General features: G+C 36.4%; 1 long non-coding RNA gene across 1 annotated transcript; it reads left to right on the top strand.

Moving 5' to 3' along the window:
- The first annotated feature begins 1,414 nt into the window (after positions 1–1,414).
- Positions 1,415–5,059, top strand: LOC118971772 (uncharacterized). Its single transcript, XR_005060428.2, has 3 exons — positions 1,415–1,642; positions 2,600–2,710; positions 4,532–5,059. It is a non-coding gene; the product is annotated as an uncharacterized lncRNA (long non-coding RNA).
- The last annotated feature ends 2,816 nt before the right edge of the window (positions 5,060–7,875 follow it).

Genomic DNA, 7,875 nt, shown 5'->3' with positions numbered 1-7,875 from the left:
GTCCTTAATGGTGAATGGGTAGGGACAGTGGACAGTTGTCAACAGCCCAAAATCACATTGTTTGAAGGGGACTAAGATACTCAGTTCAAATCCATGCTTCAGTCATTGTCCAAGGGGTCTAAATGCATGGGCAGAAGCAAAACAATGGGAAGCTTTGGGCAGAATTTAACTATAGGGATTAAAGGCAGTTTTGTTCCTAGGTGCAGATGGAGTGTGTCCACATTGGTGTTGCTGGTCACAGAGGTGTAGGACCATTTTCCAGTAATCCTGAGAGAGGAGGCTGATTTGGCCATGTTGTCCAGGTACAGAGCAGGAGGAAAAACTTCAGATCTCATTTATTGATATGGAAGAATGTTCTAAGAGTCTGCCATCTTGCTAAGGATTGGCTTAAAATCTAGTCCTATGTAATAATCTGACTGGTTTTTCCCCCTGGTTCCTCAGAGTTAGCCTATAAATCTCTGGGATTTTCAGAGTGATAGGAGTGTCTTTGTTATTAATAGTGGGTCCCTAAATAGTTTGTAGTAATGAGATGACTCAAGATGGAGGCTGACCACACCATAAAGACCAACCATGTAAGGAGAGGGTTGGAGCTTTCAGTCACTAGATATTAACTGGAACTCCAGGCATGGGGGAGTGGCTGGAGATTGAGTTCAGTTGCATAACCAATAAACCAATTATCCAATCACTCTCATTTAATGAAATCCCAATAAAACTCTACTAAACCCCAAGGTTTTGGGGAGCTTCCCTGTTGGCAATATTCTGTGCATGTTGTTATACACTGATGCTGGGAGAGTAATACAGACTGACTCCTCAGGAGGTGACACTGAAAGCTTCATGTTTGGGACCCACTCAGACCTCACACTATGCACCTCTTCTTTTGTCTGGTTCTGATTTTTATATCCTTTAGCTATAATGATACAGTTATAAATACAATGCTTTCCTAAGTTCTATGAGTTATTCTAGACAATTATTAAAACTGAAGGGATAGTGGGAACTCCAAATTTGTAGTCAGTTGGCCAGGAGTGAGGTTAACCCTGGAAAGCCCAGAGCTGTAGTCTAACTCCAGGTAGTCAGCATCAGAAATATTGCAAGCAGTCAGAGCAGAGCATGCACTTGCAGTAACTGCCCCTGGAATGAGAATAGACTGAGATAGCCAACATGGATTGGGATGACAGGGAAATCATCTTGTCTCCTTGAGGTAACAAGAATTTTACCCTACTTTCTACACATACTGTGTGTATGTATGCAGTCAAGACTTCCTGTTAAATCATGTTCAAAGAAAATGTTCAAAGAATCAAATAATCATTTGTTAATAAATATTGCAAGTATAATTATTATTACTTTAACTTTTATATCTTTCAAATGTTTGAAGAAAAAAACAGTTGCACACTGTATAGGGTTGTGACATCATTTATCTGTTTTTACTTTGTCTGTTCCCATTATTCTGTGCCATGGGAGTTAAAAGTCTGGAAACTACATTTCCCGGCCACACCTACTCCCCTCCCAGCTGGCTTCCTGTAATGTTCTGGCAATGAGAGGTGGTAGAAAGTTAGAAAGTGAAAAAAAAAGATGTTTCCTTCTTCTTTTCTCTTTTAGGCTGTAACTCTGGCAGTGGCAGAAACAGCAGCAGTATGGACTCTAGGTATCCTCTTGGGTTCCTGTTTGCAGGGACTGAGGCAGGAGGTGCTTCAGCTACTCCTCTAGCACAGCGCTCCTGGGCTCTGGGTCCGGCAGTGAGAGCTACAGGCTTTAAGATTTTGCAGTGTTATTTGCTATATGAACTCTTGGTTTCCTTCAGCATTTTCCAGGGTTAGCAGCGATCTCAGCTTCAGCTACACACTGGTCATGGGATCTGGGTGGTTTTCCTTCCTCTATCCTAGGAATGAGAGCAGTTTTGTATAGTTATTAATATCCGGGTTACTTCACCTCCTCCTTTTGCTCTTCCAGTCATTCTGGCATTTTGCATCCAATTTCTTACTACATTTCTCTGTTTGAAATATTAATATTCTCCTGACCAGACACAGACTGATATAGAGGGGAAGTACTATATTCTTGAAAATTTTGTCTTATGGAATTTCTAAAAATAAAAAATATTTTATGTAAATAAGAAATCTCTTTAGAAGAAAAAAACCCCAAATTCTTCTGAAAGTGATATACCTACTTCTAATTTAAGTATTCATCAAATAAATCATCTGTCATATAAAATTTTATTTTTTATACTGTTTTTTCTCTTAATAGCTGGTTGAACCTATAATTTTATTTCTAATTTATTCTTCCCTCAAATAACTTGAAAGTTATTTTCATGATTTCAAAGCAAAATATATTATGATACTGTAAATAAACATACTATTGTTAAATTTAAGAACTGTCACAATCATCCTGAGTGCCTAGGATTGGTCTATTTTACCTGCTTAATTTTAGAGTTCCAATCGATACCATAAAAACTGAGCTGGGCTTTGGACAGAAGGACTAAGAAATCAATTTTCCTAAACAATGATACACTATTGAAAAAAATGATGGGGATTTAATTATACAGGTAATTATTTAGCTCTTATATTTCTAATTAGCAATGGCCTTCACATTAAAATTGCTTCTGCAGATGGGTCCAAAATGGTGCCAGCTGAAATCTGAAGCTTTCCATGGATTTTCATACTAGAAATCTTCAAGAATGCTTTTGAAACAACGAGCAGAAAACCCTGATCACATCCAGGTAAATGACAGTTATTTTAAGCAAATAATGCATATTCCAGGTGATCATTATGAGACTGATTAACTGTCCTATGTGTCTGTAGGTGGGCCAAAGCAAAAGTGAGAATGATGTTTTGATGGCTGTCATAGCTCTGGCTGCTGTAACAAAATATCATAGAGTGGGTGGCTCATGGGCAACTCTTGGCGAGGACCTTCTCTCTGCCTTCTTGCTATATCCTCACATGGTGAAGGGAGAGCAAGTGCTGGTCTCTTTCTAGTCTTACAAGGACAATAATCTCATCACAGGGGCTCTACTCTCATGATCTCATAAACCTAATTACTTCCCAAAGGTACATTCCTCAATAGATTCACAATGGGGGATAGGGATTCAACATATCAATTAGGAGGGGACACAAACATTCAACCCATAAAAATAAAAAAGCTCAATTCATAGATTTTAAACAAGGGAATCATAGCTTAATAAAATGCAATAAATAAGGAAAAGAATTCCAGAATGATTTTCATAGCTGTTGGAAAGTAGTATCCCATACCTTTTATGTTCTACTTTACAGCCTTAGTCTTCCTAAAATAATAAACTAGAAATTGTCATTTGATCTCAGTGTCAGTAAATCTTGTTCAAAATTTAAGTTGTTTTAAGTTATGGGAGCATTTCTTATAGCTTGTTTCTATTTTGCAATTGATATTCTAATTGTGAACAAGTTACATTTACAAAGCATCATAACATCCAGATGAAAATACTAAACAAATCTTTTCTGGAGAACCATTTATCTACTTCTATATATCCAAATGTTTGTCTCATCACATAAATAACACAGCTATCTGGTAACACGTGGACACAGCATATTCCTCACTTTTCCTTTAACCTCAGTTTTCTCATCTACAGTGTTTGAGTTTGTTTGGCATTTATCAGTAAAATAAGACCAAAATATACAAATTATTTTGAAGTTTGGGGAAGAAAGTTAAAATACAAGTTGCCACCACAATATCATCATCTTTAGAAGTGTGATTTTTATTTTTAAAAAGAAAAATATTTTTAAATGCTTGAATAGTGAGCTATATTCATACCATTAGTCCAATAACCCTATACCTGCTAATTCACATGAATAAAAAAGTAAACTGAAACATATTCTATATGTATGAAAACTTCCTTTGTCTTCTACTAGTAAAGAAATTGGCAAAAATCTAAATGTTTAAATTAGATATGATTTGGTAAATTAAGCATGTAGCAGAATGATTATTGTTTAATTATGATGACTAGGTAAAAATAAAGAAAAGTGGATTTGATATAATGAGAAAAGGAAAACCAGAATACACATATTATACAAAACCAGATAGCAAATACAAAACAGACATACACATTTTGTCAGGTTAATATGCAAAATGAAAATAAGATTTATGATAATTATGTTTTTGTTTTCAAAATATTGTTTTGTTCATAATGTATTTCAATTTAAAATTAAATGTTTTCATGTTGAAATTCTCCACTTGAAAAGGCATCAAAGTTATGGGGAAGGGACAGGAAACCAGAGAGGACTTTAAAGTTTGTTGTTAGTATTGGAATAAGTCTACAAAACCCAAATATCTTTTTTTGACTAGGCTTAAATAGCAAAATTTAGGGAAAACATGTTAGGATTGAGATCAGTAAAAAAGACCCTTTCTTCTTATCTCATGTTTGTAACTAGTTGAGAATAAAGGCATAGAAGGTAGGTAAATGGAGATAAAATTATTGGTATGGTTACAGAAAATTTGCCTGGAGGAAGTGGCTTTAGTCTTTGGCCAGAAAGCCTTGCTTCTTCCTAACGCTCTGAATTCCTTGGTACAGACTCCCTGAAGCTGACCACTGAAGACAAAGTCAGGAGAGATGTTCTTGCTAGGATTACAGCCTACACCCATATAAAAATTGAGGAGGAAGAGCCTGGAGCTGTTTCCTGGAGCCCCATACACGGTGAGATGCGGACCAACCACCACCAGCGCAGCTTCCTTCTCCTCCTCTGCCTTCTCAGACATCAGGTTCCATCAGATGACAAACGAGCATTCTACAAATTTTGTTTTATTGTAACATTAGGAGTGAAGTCATGAAAGACAAGAATGCCAGGAAGAGTTTTTCTCTGAAGATTTTACACAATTTTTCAGAGAAAGAAAAATGTCTTTAAAATGTTTCGGTTTATACAGGGGTGGGTGGGACTAGAGTGATACGACTTAGGCATTTGCCTTTCTAGCTAAATTTAAAGGGTTGCCAAAAAACTCAGCAAGCAATATAAATAATCTTTTAATGCAGTGTTTTTTTTAAAAAAAATCACAGTTACTACAAAAAACCCGTGATGAATAAAATATCAAAATGTTAAGTAAAGACAGGATCAGTATTACCTATTTCTTTTGCCTCAGGCTCCAGTATGGTTTGGCATGTCACTGATTTGTTGACTATAATTAATGTATTTTAAGAGAGTATTTTTCAAGCTCTTTTTTTTTTGTATTTAGGGAATTCCAATTCTGGAGTTAAGATCTGAGAAGACAAAAAAGTGTCTAAAAACTCTGAAGATCCAAGATTGCTTATAAAAATCTACTTGGTTAGTCATTTTCATTAGCAAGAGTTGTAAGCCAAAGCCAATACTCTTATGAATCCAATGCTAAGAAATATTTTTAGTCTCAGAATTTTGGAGCCAAGTATTTTTGCAAGACCAAATGCTTCTCAAAGGCCTGTAGAGCATCCAACATTATTCAACAAAAATGTATTGAGTACCTGCTGAATACCATGAGATTACATCACTGTTTGCTTAGGCTTCAAAAATGCACTTTGAGTCTAGTGCTACTGTATCACAACAGAACCTTGGAGGATAAAATAGGAAAGTAGTTTTCTTCTCTTATCAGCCTCTCCAGCACTGTGTTTAGCAGCGGTCTCTAACAGTGGTCTGTCCTCCTTTACAAGATGGGAACAATTTACCAGATCACTTCTATATGCCAAAGAAGTTCTTGGGGTCTTAAAGTCTAGAAAGTGTTTTTTTTGTGTGGGGAAATCCAATCTGGGGTCTGCCTGCTGGCTAGGAGAGACCTCAACCTCTCGAGGGGGTTCTTGATTCTGGCTGACAAAGAATTCAAGAGCAGGTCGGGCAGATGCAAGCAAGCAGCAGTTTATTAAAGGGAAAGTACACACTCAAGGAGGGAGTGTGGGCATGCTCGAGATGTGAGCAGCACTAGGGCATTTGAGTTGGGTCTCTTATAAGGGATCTAATCTGTTATGGGCTGGAATGTCCTTGGAATATTCATGGGTCCAGAGGTAGGTAATTTGCCTAATGGGCAGGGTTGAACATGCCTAGTGAGGGAAAGAGAAAATGTTTCTTTTTTAGAGGAAATTGACTTGGTAGGCAGATCATAAAGACTTCAGTTTGGTATGTTCAGGTCTGCAAGTATCCTGTTGTTTTACACCTGTCGTTTTGAACCCTGAGCATCCTGTACTTTGTAAGCACCTGTTATCCCGTACCTTCTGATTTGAACCCAGAGTCCCTCTGCTTCCTGTTCTAGCCTCTCTCACTTTGGACTGTCATCCTTGGTCAGAAGACCAGCATTTAATACCAACTGTGTCTCATATGATTGTGTGATAGGTCAGGATAACATTTCTGGGTAAAGACATTGATAAAACCATGACAGGCTGTAAAAATTCACTAAAGTGTGGGAAGTAAATCTAGCTCTAAAAGGTGAAGTTATTGTCTATAAGTTGTCCTTTCACCTAGTGCAAGGTTGGCAACCTCTTTCTGTGAAGAACCCAGATAATAAATATTTCAGCCTTTTCAGGTAATTTGTCTATAAGTTGTCCTTTCACCTAGTGCAAGGTTGGCAACCTCTTTCTGTGAAGAACCCAGATAATAAATATTTCAGCCTTTTCAGGTAATATGGCCTCTATCACAGCTCCTCAGTTCTGCCACTGCAGTGCAAAAGCCACCACAGAGAATAAATGAACGTGAATGGCTGTGTTACAATAAAACTTTACAAAAACAGATGGTGGGCCAGATTTGGCCCTTAGGCCAGAGTTATGCCAGTTCTTGACCTAATACAATAAAGTATGGATTTAGGCACTTAGAATATCATCTCATATTAAAGCTCACTAGACTCTAAACTCCATGAGAACAGGAACTGCTTGTTTGTGTTCATCACTGAATCTCCAAGAGTTTAGAGTTTTCCACTTTTTCCACCTTTTTCTAAGTTCAGAGCAGTGCCTGAAACTTAATAACTGAATAAAAAAATAAGATGGATATCTTTTTGATCTACAACTCCTATAAGGTATAAAGCCCCGGTAACAGTTTATACCTTATACCCATTCTTTTTAACACCTGTTTTAACACTACAGACAACTGTTGTGAAGAGTCTTACTTTTTTTCCTCTCAGCAAAAGATCAGTGATCAGTACCACAGCAATTAAAAAAGGAAATGCACCTAATCTGAATATTGTTATTTATGCCCAAGCTCATAGAAAAATGTTAAGGCCCATAGGAGTAAACATCATAAATTATTGTGATTTATTAGAAACAAAGCAAATATGAACGATTTCCACAGTAGGTCTCTAAAAAGAAGTATTAAAGGCACAATACCCTTTGGACCCTGTCAAACTTGTACACAAACACAGTGCTTAATCTATCATTTTAATTGAAACATAAATCATTAAACATGTCCTCTTTTTAGGACATCCTCTGCCTTTTCATTCTTTATATTCTTTCTTAGAAATGCTTTTTTCTAGGTATGGTGTATTTTAGGTTAATAAACATATCCAGAGATGGCATTTGAAAGCTGGACTGATTCCAAAGGCTAATGTTGTCCCTGAATAGAGACATCATTCGATGACAATTCCAACATGGTGGGTATGTTGATCTGTAGGGGAAGACATGAGGCTTTCTACACTATTATCTATGAAAGGCTTTTGAAAGAATAAAAATGTGTAGAAAACAATGGAAAAGTAGAGTTTAATGTGGGTTTGTTTGCTTTTCTAAGAATTTTTCAATTATATATAATTCTACTCAAGTGTATTTTCATTTCAGAATTTCAGATTATAGAAAAAACATACTTAAAGTCACAAATTTTAAGAAAAATGATTAAATTTTAACATGAAAAATAAGGTAAATGTTAATTGAGAAAAACTTAATATAGCTTCTATGTAAACCTAGCCCAAGAATATTAA

This window comes from Manis javanica, chromosome 5 (genome assembly GCF_040802235.1).
Source record: "Manis javanica isolate MJ-LG chromosome 5, MJ_LKY, whole genome shotgun sequence".
NCBI classification, from domain to species: Eukaryota; Metazoa; Chordata; class Mammalia; order Pholidota; family Manidae; genus Manis; species Manis javanica.
The sequence above is the reverse complement of the archived record's forward strand: the minus strand, read 5'-3'. Positions and strand labels throughout refer to the sequence as shown.